This window comes from Ahaetulla prasina, chromosome 4, assembly GCF_028640845.1.
Source record: "Ahaetulla prasina isolate Xishuangbanna chromosome 4, ASM2864084v1, whole genome shotgun sequence".
Taxonomy (NCBI): Eukaryota; Metazoa; Chordata; class Lepidosauria; order Squamata; family Colubridae; genus Ahaetulla; species Ahaetulla prasina.
The window spans coordinates 55,441,057-55,457,447 of record NC_080542.1 but is presented as its reverse complement, the minus strand read 5'-3'; the positions used below and the strand labels follow the sequence as shown (position 1 = coordinate 55,457,447).

General features: G+C 43.3%; 1 protein-coding gene and 1 non-coding gene across 2 annotated transcripts in view; one reads left to right on the top strand and one right to left on the bottom strand.

The window, feature by feature from the left end:
* Window positions 1–4,482: 4,482 nt before the first annotated feature.
* On the bottom strand, window positions 4,483–4,556 carry TRNAN-GUU (transfer RNA asparagine (anticodon GUU)). Its single transcript has one exon. It is a non-coding gene; the product is annotated as a tRNA-Asn (tRNA).
* Window positions 4,557–12,509: 7,953 nt separating this feature from the next.
* The window catches only part of PCGF2 (polycomb group ring finger 2), a 52,091-nt gene continuing 48,209 nt past the window's right edge, over window positions 12,510–16,391 (top strand). Inside the window, exon 1 of the mRNA XM_058180442.1 lies at window positions 12,510–12,717. The gene's annotated coding sequence lies outside the window, so the exon portion shown is untranslated. The remainder of the gene's footprint in view (window positions 12,718–16,391) is intronic.

The window sequence follows — 16,391 nt, the reverse complement described above, 5'->3', positions numbered from 1 at the left end:
ATATGGACTACAAATCTTGATCAGGGTGTTGGAAGAAATATCCATCTGGGTTCAGTTCCAAGTGGGGACAAAGACACTGGAAACATGGAGGCTGCTTGGAAAGATGGTTTAATGGTGGTCAGGATCACATGGCTTGAGTTCCTGAACAGAAAAGGGCCTGAGATCCTGTGTGCTCCCTGGTTTTATGATTTTTCTGAGCTTTGACCTTTCTGGGGCACAGGAAGAGTATCCTGATTGGTTGTCAGACTCCCATAAATCAAGCGAAAGGTAATTGGGAACTGGTATGCATCTACAATTCCTCTGTTCCTTCGACTCCGAATAGAATAGAACGTTTTTCAGACTTGGGGCTTGGCATAGAAAGAATTGAAGAAGCTTCTTAGAAACGAAATGTTTTCAAGGAAAAAAACCAAGAAAGTCCAGTTGCCTTTTGGAAAGGTACCTTTGGGACATCCATGAACTGGAACTAGATGATTGAAATTCTCCATAGACCAAGCACTCTTTTTTATGATCTTGTAATTCCATAATTCGGGATAGAAAAAAATGATAGAGGAAGGAATTTACTGGCAGAGTAAAAAATTGTTAGAAGATAATTACAGTACAATGGGAGAGTTGCATCAAGATGTCCTTCTGCCTTTAATACTTTTTTTAAAGTCTTTCATATAGACTAATGTTTCTCAACCTCAGCAATGTTGCTATATTAAAGTAGAATAGAATTGAACTTTTTATTGGCCAAGTGTGATTGGACATACAAGGAATTTGTCATGGTGCATATGCTCTCAATGTACATAAAAGAAAAGATACGTTCATCAAGAATTCTAAGGTACAACACTTATTGATAGTCATAAGGTACAAATAAGCAACCAGGAAACAATATCAATATAAATCGTAAGGATACAAGCAACAAAGTTACAGTCATAAGTGGAAGGAGATGGGTGATGGGAACAATGAGAAGATTAATTGTAATGCAGACTTAGTAACTAGTTTGACAGTGTTGAGGGAATTTAGCAGAGTGATGGCGTTCGGGGAAAAACTGTTCTTGTGTCTAGTCTGTTCTTGTGTCTGGTTTGCAGTGCTTTGTAGTGCCGTTTTGAGGCTAGGAGTTGAAACAGTTTATGTCCAGGATATGAGGGGTCTTTAAATATTTTCACAGCCCTTGTGCAGTATACAGGTCCTCAATGGAAGGCAGGTTGGTAGCAATTGTTTTTTCTGCAGTTCTAATTATCCTCTGAAGTCTGTGTCTTTCTTGTTGGGTTGTGGAACCAAACCAGACAGTTATAGAGGTGCAGATGAGAGACTCAATAATTCCTCTGTAGAACTGTATCAGCAGCTCCTTGGGCAGTTTGAGCTTTCTGAGTTGGCACAGAAAGAACATTCTTTGTTGTTGTTTTTTGATGACGTTTTTGATGTTAGCTGTCCATTTTAGATCATAGGTAGATTTGAATTGCAAACATTGCAGTATACAGATGGCAGCTAAGAGATAGTTTTTTGTACCTCTGTGTTGCAGTCTGGATAAGAAGACCTATAGCAGTGATGATGAACCTTTTTGTCACCAAGTGTCCAAACTGCATTCTCATGCATGTGCATGTGCCGGAGCACTGGAAACCCAACGACCAACTGGTCGGTGCGCACATGCCTGTTTTTGGCCAAGAAATGGCTCCAAAAGCCTGAAAACAGCACAGAAAACGGCACAGAAAACAGCCTGAAATTGCCTGTTTTTTGCCCATCTTTTGGGCCATTTTCAGGCCGTTTTCTGACACTCCGGTGCCTGTGAAGATCAGCTGGCCAGCATTGGAAACCAGAAGAGCAGCTGGCAATGGCGCACGTGTCCAAAGAGAGGGCTCTGCGTTCCACCTCTAGCACGTGTGCCATAGGTTCACCATCATGGACCTATAGTTTTTTGCAGTGTTACAGTCCAGATTGGTAGCCTTATTAAAGCTAGCACTAAAAAGGGACATATCATCTTTGCTATTCAGTTTCTATTGGTCTGAAAATCTTATGTTTTATTTGATTTGTAAATATTTATAAGTAACACTGCCTGTTTGGCTAATGAAAAGAGAGAAGGAGGGGGAAGAACTGAAGATAAGACTGAAGAATAATTTATAGTTATGTTAAAATTGCAGATCAAGCTGTGATTCAAAAATTCTGCTCTAAAAGCTATTCTTAATATTTCAAATTTTGAAACAGCTGAGAATGAGAGGCTATTTACAAGATAGATGCAATATAATTGTTCATTTTGCAGACAATGATTCAGCACCCAGAAATTGCAGAACAATTTTAGTGTTTCAAATTTTAGGTGGCTACTGAATTTTAGATGATTATATTGAACTCTTCCATAAATAATGGCCTTCATATTGCAACAATAATTCTTTTATTTCTCTATTAAAAGTTCCATTTTGAAGAGAAGGTAGCAGTTCTGACCAATAGGGCCTTTGCATTGGTATGTCTTTGGCATCACATATGCTGGAATTTATGACAATCATAGTCCTATACCATTGGAAAGCTGGGATATTTTTAATACAATACCAGTTTTGAGCAATATAGCCATTCATTATTTATCATTTCCAAGAATAATCATACCATTGATATACTGGTCATCTTATTTCCAGTTTTTTGCTAATAATCTGTTGGATGAATATTGCCTTTTCCCTTGTCAACAAATATTGAAGGAATGTGAGTTACTTTAGAGACAGAGTGGATGAGATCCTGCAAAAGAGAGAGGTGAGAAGCTGAAAGAATGAAAGGCATTACTGGAAGCCCTCTATGGAGATGGTGAAAGCAAGAATGCAAGATTGTGTAAACCATGATGACAAGTAAAATAACAGAAGATAGGTAACAATCTCACAACTGCTGGCCTTTTCTATGCAGGTTCCAATATCAGATGCAAATATATAAACCAGTGGTGAAATCTATTTACCTTCCCTACCAGTGCGGAAGTTCACGCACCGCACAGACCCTCTGTGCATGCCCAAACCCTTGTGCGCATGCGCAGAGGGTAAAAAACAGGCTACTTCCTGGTTAAAACCAGGAAATAATGATGACTGGATGGATGGGCGGAGCCTCACGCTGCCGTCGCTACCAGTTCTATGAAATACCTGCCACCATCGCTACTGGTTCAGCCAAACCAGTCTGAACCGGTAGCATTTCACCCCTGATATAAACCACAGGTTGCATTAAAAAATCATAGTGCATTGGCCTCCCACCTATAGACACCTAAACTAAATTGAGGAATATATATATATATTTATTTTACACCTTTAATTTATTTGAGTTTCTTACTTTTTTTCTGTGCTTTTGAAAACATTGTCTATTAAGAAGGTGATTATTGTATTGGGTAAAAGTGAATGTGTAAACCACAATAGCTGGTTTACACAAAACAAAGCAAAGTACATTGTGGCTCAGTGCAATATCTAAGTCTAGCAGGGCACTTTTAATTTTGAGGCGGGTGTTTGTGTGTGCTAAAAATAATAATAAAACTTTAAAAATTGAACACTAGAGGGAACTAGAAGAACTAAAGATTACACATCTTTAAAGAGAACATTCAAGTTCATCTTATATTACAAAATGAAGCAAATATTTTAACATTAGACATATTGAAGGATATTTTTGAATAATAGACCCAGGTAAATTTTAAGTGTGTCTGCCTCTATAGATTGACTGTATTTAAAAGATGTTATGGAAGAGGAACAAATTTTACCTTACAAGATTGAGATTGATTTGAAAATCAATTTAAAAATGATAGGGTGCAAGAATAACATTGAAAAAGATGTTACACTGAATGTATGAAAGAAACCAACTAATATCTTAATAATTAAACAGGATATAGAAATAATAACCCAAGAAAGTGACCTGAATTATTTTTCTATATTGGGTATTCTAAACAGACTTCTTAAACCTTTTGAGGAATTTTATGAGATGGACAAAGAAAAAAAATGAGAAGAAATCAAACTCTAGCACACTATTTTAAGGAATCAAAAATCAAGATGGTTAGAAGTAAAAGGAAAGAATGTATAGTTGATTTATTTGATCAAAGTTAAATTGTTATCATCCTTAATGGATTTTTGCCAACATCAGGACTAAAATGATTATATTTTGTGGATTTGTTTAATGATAAGGGATGGGATATGGGAAGAGGAGATATTTGCTGTCCATTAAGAGGTGATGTTACTATACTCATGATGAAAGTAGGAAGTCACTTCTTTATATATATTTCTTTTTCTATATTACACTATATTTTCCATTTTTTTCTATTTTTTCTTTCTTGCACCTTGTTTTTTTCTTTTCAGTGTTTTAGTGTGTATTAGTAATTTTAAATAACGTTACTATAAGAATTACCACTAAAATGCACTTCATGTGGAACAATCAGAAGCTGATAGGTTTGGCTATGGACAACAAAGAATTATAAGGACCTTTACACTTTCAGTTTGAATTCTCTCTTTTGGAAGAGGGTACTGGATTTGGACAACAGGTACCAAAAGTGACACCCGTCCCTGGGTGGGCTCGAACCACCAACCTTTCGGTTAACAGCCGAACGCGCTAACCGATTGCGCCACAGAGACTGCCTTAAATGTTTTCTTTTTGCTTTAGATACCCATTTCTAACCTGAAAAATGCTTTCTACATCCCGCCACTAGAGGCAGATTAAATCATGGGGAAGAGAAGGGGGGGATATGAAGTAGCGTGGAACAAAAATAAGCAAAAAGATTCTTTTGATTTCGAGTCTTTTTCCAAATGAGACGATTCCATGTCAGATACAGGGTTCAGAGACCCCTTCGGAGCTTAAGTGCTTTGCAACTGTCCTGCAGATGGCCTTGTCTCAGTCTCTCCGCTTCCCTTCCTTCACTGAAATACATGGGTTTTTTTTTTTTTAACCCTTTCCCGGAAAAGACAGGGACTCTTCAGGCTCGGTTTCTGTGAGTTTTCCGTTTGGAAAAGATTTATTCAAGCTAGAGAGAGAGCTCGAAAGCTTTGCCCGCTCTTTGGGCAACTTTCAATCTTTCCATACAAAGCCCTCACGACCAGTGGGTCATTTCTTAAAGCAACTCGGCATGTTTAAATTTGCACGGAGTCAGAAGAGAATACTCATTTTTCAAGGACCACGGTGCTCTGAATGGGTGGCAATATTTGAAAAAAGACATTTCACCCCCCAACGTGAGCAAAAATCTGCCAGTGGGAAAAGTTGTCTTGCGAATTAGGGCCGCGGTGTGGCTCAGGCTGTAAGAAGCCTGTTATTAGAACACAGTAGCCTGCAATTACTGCAGGTTCTAGTCCCACCAGGTCCAAGGTTGACTCAGCCTTCCATCCTTTATAAGGTAGGTAAAATGAGGACCCAGATTGTTGGGGGGGGCAATAAGTTGACTTTGTAAATATACAAATAGAATGAGACTATTGCCTTATACACTGTAAGCCGCCCTGAGTCTTCGGAGAAGGGCGGGGTATAAATGTAAATAATAATAATAAAAAAATCCATCTCTTGCCTCGCTTCCTGTCCCCACTAGCGAGCGTCGGACTGGCTGGGCCGCCCTTTGCTAATCTGGGAGAGCGGCTATCATAACACCGCACATTCGGAGAGGCCGAAACTGACAGACGGCTTCGTGACAGCGACAGAGGCGTCCCGCGCAACACATCTGCAGGGTCAAATCAAGCGCCGCCAGATTTGTCTGGGGCGCTGCGTAACTGTGTACCTCTGGGGCGTTTCTTTTTCCCCTTCCACTTGCTTTCCTTTCCGCGAAAGCTAGGCGGGCTGGATCAGTTTGAGCACGCTCAGCACAAGGATCCCCAAGAGATTGGGATCTCTTGGTCTCTTCAGCTGGTTTTGCGATGTTTCGGTGCGGTTTGACACTTCGGCCCTTGGATGCGAGTCGTTGGGCCTTTTTAGAGCAGACAGGCGATATCTTTGAGAGAGGCACCCTCGGAGTGGTGTCAAGATATTCAGAATTAGGCAGAACTCTTACTCGGAAGAAGCCAGGCGGTAGAGGGGGCGGGCGGGAAGGTTCTGGCCAAGAAGAATTTTGGCATTGGGTTCCATGAGCCAGAAATGAGAAAGGGCCGCGGGAAATCAAGACTGCTGTTGCTGAGGTACCTTAATGAGAACCAGCAAGAGCCAATGTGCTAAGATTCTAAGTGGGAAATTCTTAGCGACTCTCTTGGGACCAGACGAAAACTAACCAAACGGCTGGGTTCTTCTAAGCCCTCGCTCCGCAAGCCTAACCCAGATTCAAAGAAGCCAATTACGTATTGTGCCAACGCAGCCGCTAGGTGTTTTTCCGAGCCGTCGGGTGAACACAGCCAAGGCTGGGGGTCTTTTGGGTGAGGGATAGAAAAAAGGAGTCCCTGTCCCGCTCAAAGAAAAGAGGAGAAATAAGTAGGGCTAACAATTTCTGTTACAGTATAACTGAATTTCGAAAAGGAATCAGCTGCCCCACCAACATTCTCCTGAACCCTCTCGGGTTTCTCCTTCGAATCTAACCTCTCCTACTGAGGCTGAAAAATATAGGTCAATCATTTCAATGTATCCAAAGAGCATTCATTTTTCTCACCGCCTAGAGGACCGGATGCGGGCAGTAACAGGACTTTTGCCCCGCCATCACCTTTCGGCAAATCTTTGGAATCTTTCTCCGTGGTCTCCAAAACTGTCTGCCCGGCACAGCAACATAGGGCGGCGCCCAGCCTCCAGATCCCTTTCCCCTTTCGTCGAGCAGATCCCCAGGACAGCAACTTCCAAAATTCATGTACAGACCTGTTGGGTGAAGTGGGATTTTTATTTATTGGCAAGGCCAGGAGAGAGAAAGAATTTAGTCTTTCACGATTTCCTCTAGACTGTACTATCTCGGGTTCGGAGCGAGATCGGCAAGTAAATTAAACGAGTAGTTAGGCGGGAGGAAAAGCATTTCAAAGGAAAGACTGGGTCTCTCTGTGCTGTTCTCGTTTTCTGAGGGGCAATGAGTCGATGTTCTCTATTGTAGTCCAGAGATGTCCAGAGAATATATTTCTGTAGGACTCTGCTGAAAATACACCACCGCCCTGATTCATCGGAGAATAAAGCTGAAGAGATTATTGTCCTACCGGCAGTTGAGAGGATTTTAGATGCATCTTATGGGTGTATTTTAAAATGGGATTAGTAAATAATACCCTATATAATCATTTAGACTGGTTAGAGAGTTAGGAATGAAATCCCTTTAAAATAGCCTGATCTACAAAAATGGGTTACCTCACATCCATTTTTGTCCAAATATCCAACCCGTGTCTGGCAGTAGTTGGCATATCAAAGTTTTGACAAGAACCTAGAGGAACCAAGAGGTCTTAAAAATACCTTGTGTCTGTTATTCTGTAAGGAAATCCCTGTTTACCAGAAATCCTGGAGGCACTTCATTGAAAATAACCTTATTTCATCTAAGTGAAACTTATTGAGCTTGTTGACAAACTTGATCAGGGTTGGACTACATGTTCCTGGACAAAAGGAAAGGCATGGAATTATACAATTCTTCATCAGGTGCACCCAATAGTTTTAACCAATATGTCTTACTTTTTCTTGCCTCTAGAGAAAGAGGAAGTAGTGCTGGAAATATTTGGTAAACAAAATTGTTATAATGTCCTGGAAATTTTCCATAACATTAGGAACTGCTGCTTCATACTGCTAATGGTGTGTCTTTTTTCTCAGATATTCTCACTGAAGCTTTATAATTGTCATGTCCTCATGTGTGTAATCGGTTACAAACAACTTTCAGGCCATTTTCTCACTGGTGATTTAGACTAGTAGTGCTCAAACTAAGCAGATTTAAGATGTGTGAACTAACTCCCAGAATTCCCTAGCCAGTAAGTTGAAGTCCATGCACCTTAAGTTGTTGAGGTCGAAAAGTACTGATTTAGAGTGTTACCCAACCATTATTTTGGAGATATAAAGGCAATTTGGTGAGTGATAAAGGCACTAGGCTAGAAACCAGGAGGTTAAAGCACAAAGCCAGCTTGGCCAATCACTCATTCTCATCCCTAGGAAACAAGGCCAACCAACTTTCAAGATCTTGCCAAATAAACTGCAGGAAATTGTCCAGGCAGTTGCTAAGTATCAAAACTGTTTTGAAGGCACATAAATAAAAAGGCAGTGCTACAGAATCAGAACACCTGTGGTTAAGTAATGTTGTGAATAATAATAATAATAATAATAATGGCTCTCAAAATGTTGACCTAATGGTTCAAGCATCAGGCCAGAAAACAAGACACTATGAGTCCAAGTCACTCCCTTAGGCCAGCTGGGTGACTTTGGGCAGGGCACTTTCTCTCAACCCAACTCAATTCATGGGGTTGCTGTTGTGGTGACAGTAGGAGGACGAATATTACATATGGCTTGAGTTATTTAAAAAATAATAAAGAGAGGAATAAATAAATATATAACTAGTCCATTTCTTATCTAGGGGAATTTATTTCATGTGTTATATAAAGATAAAGGGAGAAAGATCAGCTACAGTTTTCTTCATATTAAAGTAGGTTAAATGTGGAAGGAACAATTAAAGCAATGCTGGTTACAATTTGCTTTAAAAACTTAAACAATTTTATTTGGACATAAGTTTTCAGTACTTTCATTTGTTACTGTGTCTCTAGTTCTGTATTTTATCTCTGTGGGAAAGAAAAATGTTCTCTAGACAGAAAACAGGCAAAAAAATCTGCTGAAAATTTTGGTATAATAAAATTTTAAAAAACACCATCTTAAAAAAAAGATTTGCTACTTAATTCAATTTAGCATATTATACTATCCCTTAGCATAAGGACAAGTGGAAATAGAACAGAGTTCTGCAAGATAATCACAAAGCTTATTTTACAGAGGTGTACTTAAATTTGGGGGTAAGCTCTCTTGAACCCAGTGAACTTGTAAACCTGTATAAGGACCGTGTGCCATAGTCTCTTGCAAATATGCAAAGTTTGGCATTGCAGGACAAACTTTATTTTACTTTATATATTAAAGGTATATCATATGTGTCTAAAATTCTTCCTACATAATTTGCATCCCTGTGAAAGAGAACAAACAGCTTGTGTGTTGGGAGCAGTGAGCAACAGATTATTAAAATGCCCCCTTGGCTTTCTGCGGTTTTATTCTGTCTACTTGACCAGCGGTAAGACTCTGCTAATCTCGCCTGGACTAAGCTCTGAGCAAGTTTCTCTCGGATTGCACTCTTAATTCAGGTCCGTATGCACACCTAAGAAAATGCAGGATTTGAAAACTTAGACCGAAGGCTTAAAAAAAAATCGGCACCAATTATCACTTATTCGCTGGGGGAGAACTGAGAGGCAGGCACCTGTCTTTGTGCAGCAGTGTCGCCGTGCTTTGTTGCAAGTTCCTGATCCCTCCACGATTCTGGTCCCTGCCTGGAGGTTGCCATCTACCTTCCACCTACACTTCCTCACACAGTAGGTGGGGCTCCTGTGGTTTTGAGCACCGGCACGGAGCAAACAAGAAAGGGTAAGGAAGCCTCGGGTTATAGATTTTAGTTACCCAGCCGCTCCCCTAATCGCTCTGTCCTTTCGATCCAGGCATAGAGATGTCGAGACGTCAGTGGGTCTCGCAAAGTCACTCTGGTCAGAAATGACTCGGCGGTCTGCGAAAGGATCTGGAAATGCCTTCCCCCAGCCGGTTGGGCTATACTACGGATAGGGCAGACCGCATCCCAAATAGTGATTGAATATTTGAAGAAACACCGCGAATCATCAGTCCATCCCATTGAAAAAAGCGGAACTAAATTAAGCAGTAGGACCCAGAAAGATTTCAACTTCTGAGATGTTTTTTTTTAAAATATGGGGCCGTTGATTTAATAAAGGAGGGAAACATAAAAACATGGATTCGACATTCCCGCCCCCCCCCGAAAAAAAAGTATCAGGGGAGGTGACACAAACGACTGTTCGACCACCGGGCCCTTGCTTTGTCAGAACGATGGGAATAATAGTCCAAGCCCTCCGGAGGGCACCGGCTGGGGGAAAATCTGGCACTTCGAAGGGAAGAATCGCTTCTCCCCGATCCACTCTCTTCACTTTCAATTGGAGACCGAAAAGAGATGTCCGAGATGGGTCTGAAGGAATCAGAGAGACATATGTATGAGGGTGACAAGATTTGAAGGGGTGGTTTCTATGTCTCGAGGTCGTGACAGACAGTCAGGCAGGTTCGCTGGCCTGGTTTTCTAGGGGGGAAGCTAGAAGGGGAGCAGAATTCCTCAGCAACTAGCTGCCTCTCCTCCGGCATTGCTGGGGGACCCTGTTCTTCGAAGGAAGTGGTTTTCGGCTACTGATCTCTCTGAAAACAAGTCGGGGACCTCGCTTTGATCTCCTTTTTGGCGATGTCCGTTGAAATCTTCGAGGGCTAGCGAAAAGAACAGCTTCCCCCATTCAAAAACGCTTGCCAGGAGGAGTGACGTTTGGCTGACGCGACTGTTCGTCCAAGCAGCAGCAGCAGCAATAGCTCGAGCGCGCCCACTTTGCTGCGGCACTTGGATCTGGCTGCGCCCGGCGTCCTTAGACCTACCAAAAGGCGCTCTAGGGCTGAGCGGTCTCAGCAGGATGTCGAGGCCAGGCTCCTACACTGCGGAGAAAGGGAAAAGTCAGCTGCTAGTCAGACAATACCGTAGCAGCGGCGCTGAGAAGAAAAAAGTTAATCTGTTTTAATCAGGCCGATATAAAGTCCTGAAGTGGCTTTCATTCCTCCGATTCTTATCCCTTTTTAATCAAGATTTATGACCCATTCACCAGCCACTGGATAGGTCTGAAATCAGCCTTGCTCTTCCCAACCACGTTCTTGAGTCGCCGCCATGACTCTTAAGCAAGGAAAGAAGGGATCCGCCTGCCTGCCCAGGAGCTGGCTCTGTAGTGCGGAAAAAACTCGCGTGAATAGGCGCGGAGTTTCGCCATTAGGCAGGCAGCAACTAAGTCCAGGTGGCCCGCACCGACCATTTGCAAGTTCACAGATCACCCGAGGAAGGATGTAATCGTGATATGAGGATATTTTCATGGAACTGGGAATCTGACGGTAGAATAGTACACAGTAGAACCACAGACGGATAAATTTTAGAATATCACAAACTCTTCGCCGCCGTTACCACTAGAGAGGATTAAAAAAACGTGACCCCTTCAGGAAGGTTGGTTTTAAACTGACCAGGCCATCCTGAGCGCAACAGCCACTGAACTCTCCTTTTCTATCCTCTGGAAAAGAAGATCAAAAGCAGAGCTGGAATCAAAAGTCCCCAAAAAGCAAATTCCAGCCACTTCTCAAAAAGAGCTGACATTCTGAAGCCCATAAGAAAAAAAAAATTAAACCTAATGTATTTTAAATTTAACTCTGCTCATAAAATTTTTATCATTACTTCCAGAAAGGATTATTTGTGAGTCACCCAGCAGACTCCCACAACCGAAATCCTGTACTCCGGATTGAAAAGCAAACTACTTTTAGTATACTCCGAGCCTCACTAATTTACCTTTGAAAGTCATTTGTTTGCAACACCCATCTGGAATGGTATTCTGCTGTCCCTAATTTTTAGCTGGATCATTTCTCACTGTCAAGAAAGATAATTTGCAATATCCCCCACCTGTGTTTCTATTTTGTGTTTTATTTTATTTTCGTTATTTCTCTCATAATCATAGTTCCTTACCAATTGGATCGTATGGATTTAGATTTTTAGAAAACTGTTTACTGTTAAGTAAAGAGTACGGTGTCTAAACATGCCCTAGTCCAAGAATACAGACACATGGGAAATACTGTATTTTGTTATTCAGATACTATTCCCTCCTTAGCGTTTTTTTCTCACATTCGTAACGCGTCAGTTTTCGTAAGTACTTGGACCTATGGAGCAAAATTGTCGCGAAATGCTATATTAGAAAAAAAAATTGCATGTTTTATTCACGCGGCAATTGTTCAGATTTCAAGTAAAAGTCCTAGAATTCAATAAAGCTGGAACCAGGCAGAGTTTATTGTCGCTAAATTAATCTGGGGCTGTAGGACAGGAGGCGCGCGTGTTTGTGTATTCAATATTCAAAGACTACAGGATTTTTATTGCAGTTTGGCAGATTTTCCTAAACGTCTTCTCGACGCTTCTTTTCTTCCTCGCCTTCTCAGACACCTCTTTTCTCCAGCCGACGCGAGGGTTTGACCGGGCGAAAAGACGAGAGGAAAGGGGAAGGGCGCACCAAAACCGCGGCTTTTGTTTCTTCCCCGGTACAGCTGAGCTATAGCTGCTCTTTCCGGTTCGGTTTTGTTTCAGCTGGACAGAGGAACTTGACGCCTCTGTAGCCTGGCTGTAGCTTGTGGGTTCGAACTGCCGAGCTGCTTTTTGTCTTGTCTGGAGGCGGAGAGACAGAGGAGACCCGTTGATTCCTCTCCTGCCGTTCGCCGCCGCTTCTACTTATTGTTTTTTAAAGGGATTTGGCTCTTGGGCAAACACCCGAAGGAATGGGATCACGTGGCTGCAAAGGGGGCGGGGCTTTCTGTCCAGAGGACTGTGGGTGGACCCTTTTGTTGATTTCCCTGCCCTCCCTCTCTCTCGTTCGGTAGTTCAGCCGCAGGAGGAGGGGCAGCTGCTCCCAGAAGCTCTGCTTGGAGTCTGTTATATGCATATGCATATATTTAAATTGGAGAGCGAGCAGTATAAACGGGACGAGGGGTGTGTTTCCCCCCCACTCTTTCTCTCCTTTCTTCCGTCCCGTATTTTGCTGCTTCGCTGCGCCCCTGGAAAGGATCCACGATCAGGTAGGGCTTGAACACTTTCCGCTCCCAAACCAATCCCCCTTTCACCCGGGAGAGCTTTCGCTGGCCGCGGGCGGTGCCCTTCCTCTTCCCCTTCGCTTCTCTCTTTGTCATTCCGTCGCTTCTGTCCGCCGTTTTCTTCCTTTCCCCCTCCTCACTCCTCGGTGTTCCTTTCAAAATGGCCGATCTCTCTCTCGAAATTTGTCAGCCCTTCTCTGCTTTCTTTGTTGTGGTGGTGGTGGTGGTTGGCGGGGGGGGGGGGGGGGTCTTATTCGCTGCTGGGAGGGATGCTGCGGAAGATTTTCCAAAGTAGCCTCTTCGGATTTCCTGATCTTGGGATCACAGGAGCCTCATCCCCTCGCCGTCCTCCCCTGCCCGGCTTCGCAGCTAGGGCGCAGGGCGGCAGCTCCGCTTCTTTCGCTGGTGCCTTTGGGCTGCAGCCGGGGGCTTTCAGAGCCTTTGAACTCGAGAGACCTTTTCGCCAAGATCCGGAGCGGCTGGTACTGAGCTCGCTTGCTGCAGAGCGGAACAGAGCAATGGGGGCTACAAAACCCACTGGACTGGGACTAAGCCTTGACAGGCGGGATCTGTAGTCGGCAAACTGGAATCAGAGGCTCGGCCGGGGATCTCTCCTCTCTCGCAAGAAGAGACGAGGCAGCTTGCGAGATCCAAATGTCAGGCCAGCAAGTATGCGCGCAGTTTTTCCTAGGCCCGAGTGACGTCTGTCTGTGTGTCTATGCGCGCGGGTTTATTTGCGAGGAGGGGGGGAATAAGGGGAAACATTATCAACTCTTAAAAAAAAAGACTGGTTTCCAAAATTCGTGCCTTCCAGATCACTCGGACTATAATACCCATAATCTTAAACCACCTCCATAGCTGGGGGAGCGTGTCGTCCGCAGCTCTTGGAATTGCCAGGGTGGGTTGGATTTGATAAACGGGAGGTGGGGGCTACAACCACAATATGGCGCATTACGTCGAGAAAATTGGGGAAGGAAGGAAGGGAGAAGGAAGAATATAATATTTCGCTTTGCGTTGAAGCAGAACGGTTTTGTGATCTGCCTGCCTGCCTGTCTGTCTGTCTTTCTTTCGTTCGCCTCGGGCCGCACCGGGTTAAAAGTCTGATCTGGAAAATCTAAACTGGAGCGAGAAAGGGGTGTGTGTCTGTCATTCCTAAATCACGTGGGGACACGCTTTTCGGGGTGGTGGTAAATGGGGGACGAAGGAAACTTCCTGGGGATTTTATGGGGTAAAAGAAGCGGGATAAGGCAGAGAAAGGGTTGTCCTTTAACGTCGCGAGGTTTGCCGGCTGAAGATAGGATGGAAAGTAGGGACCGAGAGAAAGAAACACCCCCCTCCCTGCGTGCCTGCCTGAAAGACCGGCTGGAAGGAGTGAAAGAGATCTGGCTCAATGGGGGAGGGGCTAGTGGAAATTTTTCAAGGGCGCCGTGCGCTGTTGTCCCTTGCTCCCCCCCCCCACTTCTCTCCAGATGTTGTTTGGGCTATGATCGCACTCGCTGTCAAGGCCAGAAATGAATGTGAGTTCAGGTAAATCCCAGCACAGGGAAATTCCGGAAGGAGAAATAAAAGTAACATTAACAGAAATGTGGGAACATAAAATTCACTTTCCTGTCTTGGATTCCGATCCTTTTTTTTTTTTTTGCTAAAGTGGTAATTTCAATGCAAATTTATTATAGAAAACATATTTTGTTTGTTGCAACAAGTTAACTTAAGAAGTAGAAATAGATCTTGTTTTCTATTTGTTTTGTATTCAACAAAGAAACCATACCTCTTTCATTGAAAGGACGCATAAGTGTCCATTTTTATATCCATGGATAGAATAATGGTTATCATCTTTCACATTTTTTTTGAAAAGTTAGAGGCTGTTTTTAAATTTAGAATTAAACAAGGAATTACGTACCTGCAACATCATCATTCAATTATTCACCTTAACTTGGAGAAGGGGGTACAATTGGAGTGAATGTCCTTGAATCTGGATTGCCAACTGGCTCCTTTATTTAAAAAAAATCTTTCGAGGGAAGTTAGTATTCTGCCTTAAATTTGAAAGGAAGAATTTTCTAGAAAGTCTTTTTAGAAATCCTTCTCTGTAGAAGGAACCGTATCTCCAGAAATTAAAAAAGCATCCGAAATTCCAGCTGCCACAAATAAATCAGCGTCCAAAGTTCTGTGCTTAAGGAAGATGAACCTATGTTCTTGTGTCTTTGTTACCGTTCCCCCAATGTTGTCTCAAGTCTATCTTTTCAGCTTTGAATAATAGGTTTGTTTAACAGCCCTAACCCTGGGTTTTTTCCTGCTGGTGTTGCCTTTAAGGTAAAGTATCTGTTTCTTGGGATTTTCCTCAGGTCTTGGATTGGATTCCACCACTGAACCTGTTTTTTGAAAGCTGAGGGAGAAAAGTAGGAGCTAGTGCTTCAGATTGATAGATGATGTATTCATTTGTTATTGGGGTGCCTCTCTCTTGCTCTGTTTCCCCCCTCCCTTCCAACACAAGATCAAACAATCCGTGAACATATATGGATATACACACACAAAACCACACACAGTGGTAACCGTGTAAGTAATGTTTGCCTTGTATAGTGGTTTGGGGGAGATGAAGAAAGAGGTAGTTCTAGATCTGGAAAGAAGCTACGGAAATTTTACTGTACTCTGTTCTGGGGTGGAACGAAAAATCTCGATCAACCATTCCCCAATCTGGCACCCTCTACAGATACTTGAACTATCCCTCCTACCACATTCAGAAAGCAGGGCTGTGGAATTGGTTGGAACTCTAGACGGACACCTATGGAAATTGATAGGTCAGGGAGGTGAACAAGTTGTTTAGGGTTTGATGGGGGAACATTTGATTAAGGAAGTGATGCTGTCAAACTCACTCAGGATGCGCGCTCTTCAGGAAACAATGGGCTGTTTAAAGCAGCTTTCTCCAATCTGATATCCTCCAGATGTGTTGGACTACTTCGTCCATAAATCCAAGGTTGCGTGGCCATTGGAAGGCACCAGATTCGGGAATGCCGGATTGAATTCTTCCAGAAGAATAAATGAGGTAGAGGCTAACATAATCGCGGCTTTGCGGCGGGTAATTGATTTCTCAAATGGCGCAATGCACATATTGCGGAAAAGGTCGTAATCATGCTCTGGATGAGGGGCTTCAAGATCGAGAGGTCCGTCCACACAGTGATGAACGGGAGGCTCAATCAGAGTAGATGCTTCAGCTTTTAGTCTTCTCCCGCCAATACATCTAGCCGCGTATTATTGGAGCCGGCGCGGCTAGACGGACCTGATCCCAGCCGCAGGTCTATGGTCTCCTGACACGTTGGCCGACCGATTCTACACTCCCTACTTGGCTTGAAGAAATAGCAAATAGGAGATGGGCACCTCTAGAAGTAGGAAAGGATGGGCATCACATGACTTGGTATCGGAAGCTTACCAGAGTTGCGGAAAGAACTCGGGGTCAGACAATGAATCTCACACAGGGAGAAAAAACAGCTGCTCTTTCTCCCCCTCGAAGGGTTTCCGCTAATCGCCTTTTGGCTTAAGTCACGGGGGGGGGGGTACCCGAGAAAGAAGGGCCCGACAGCTTATTGGAGGGGCGGCATTTCGGCGTCAGACCCGCCACCTCTTGCCGCCGGGTGTGTCCGTGTCGAGGTGAGGTACACAATTCT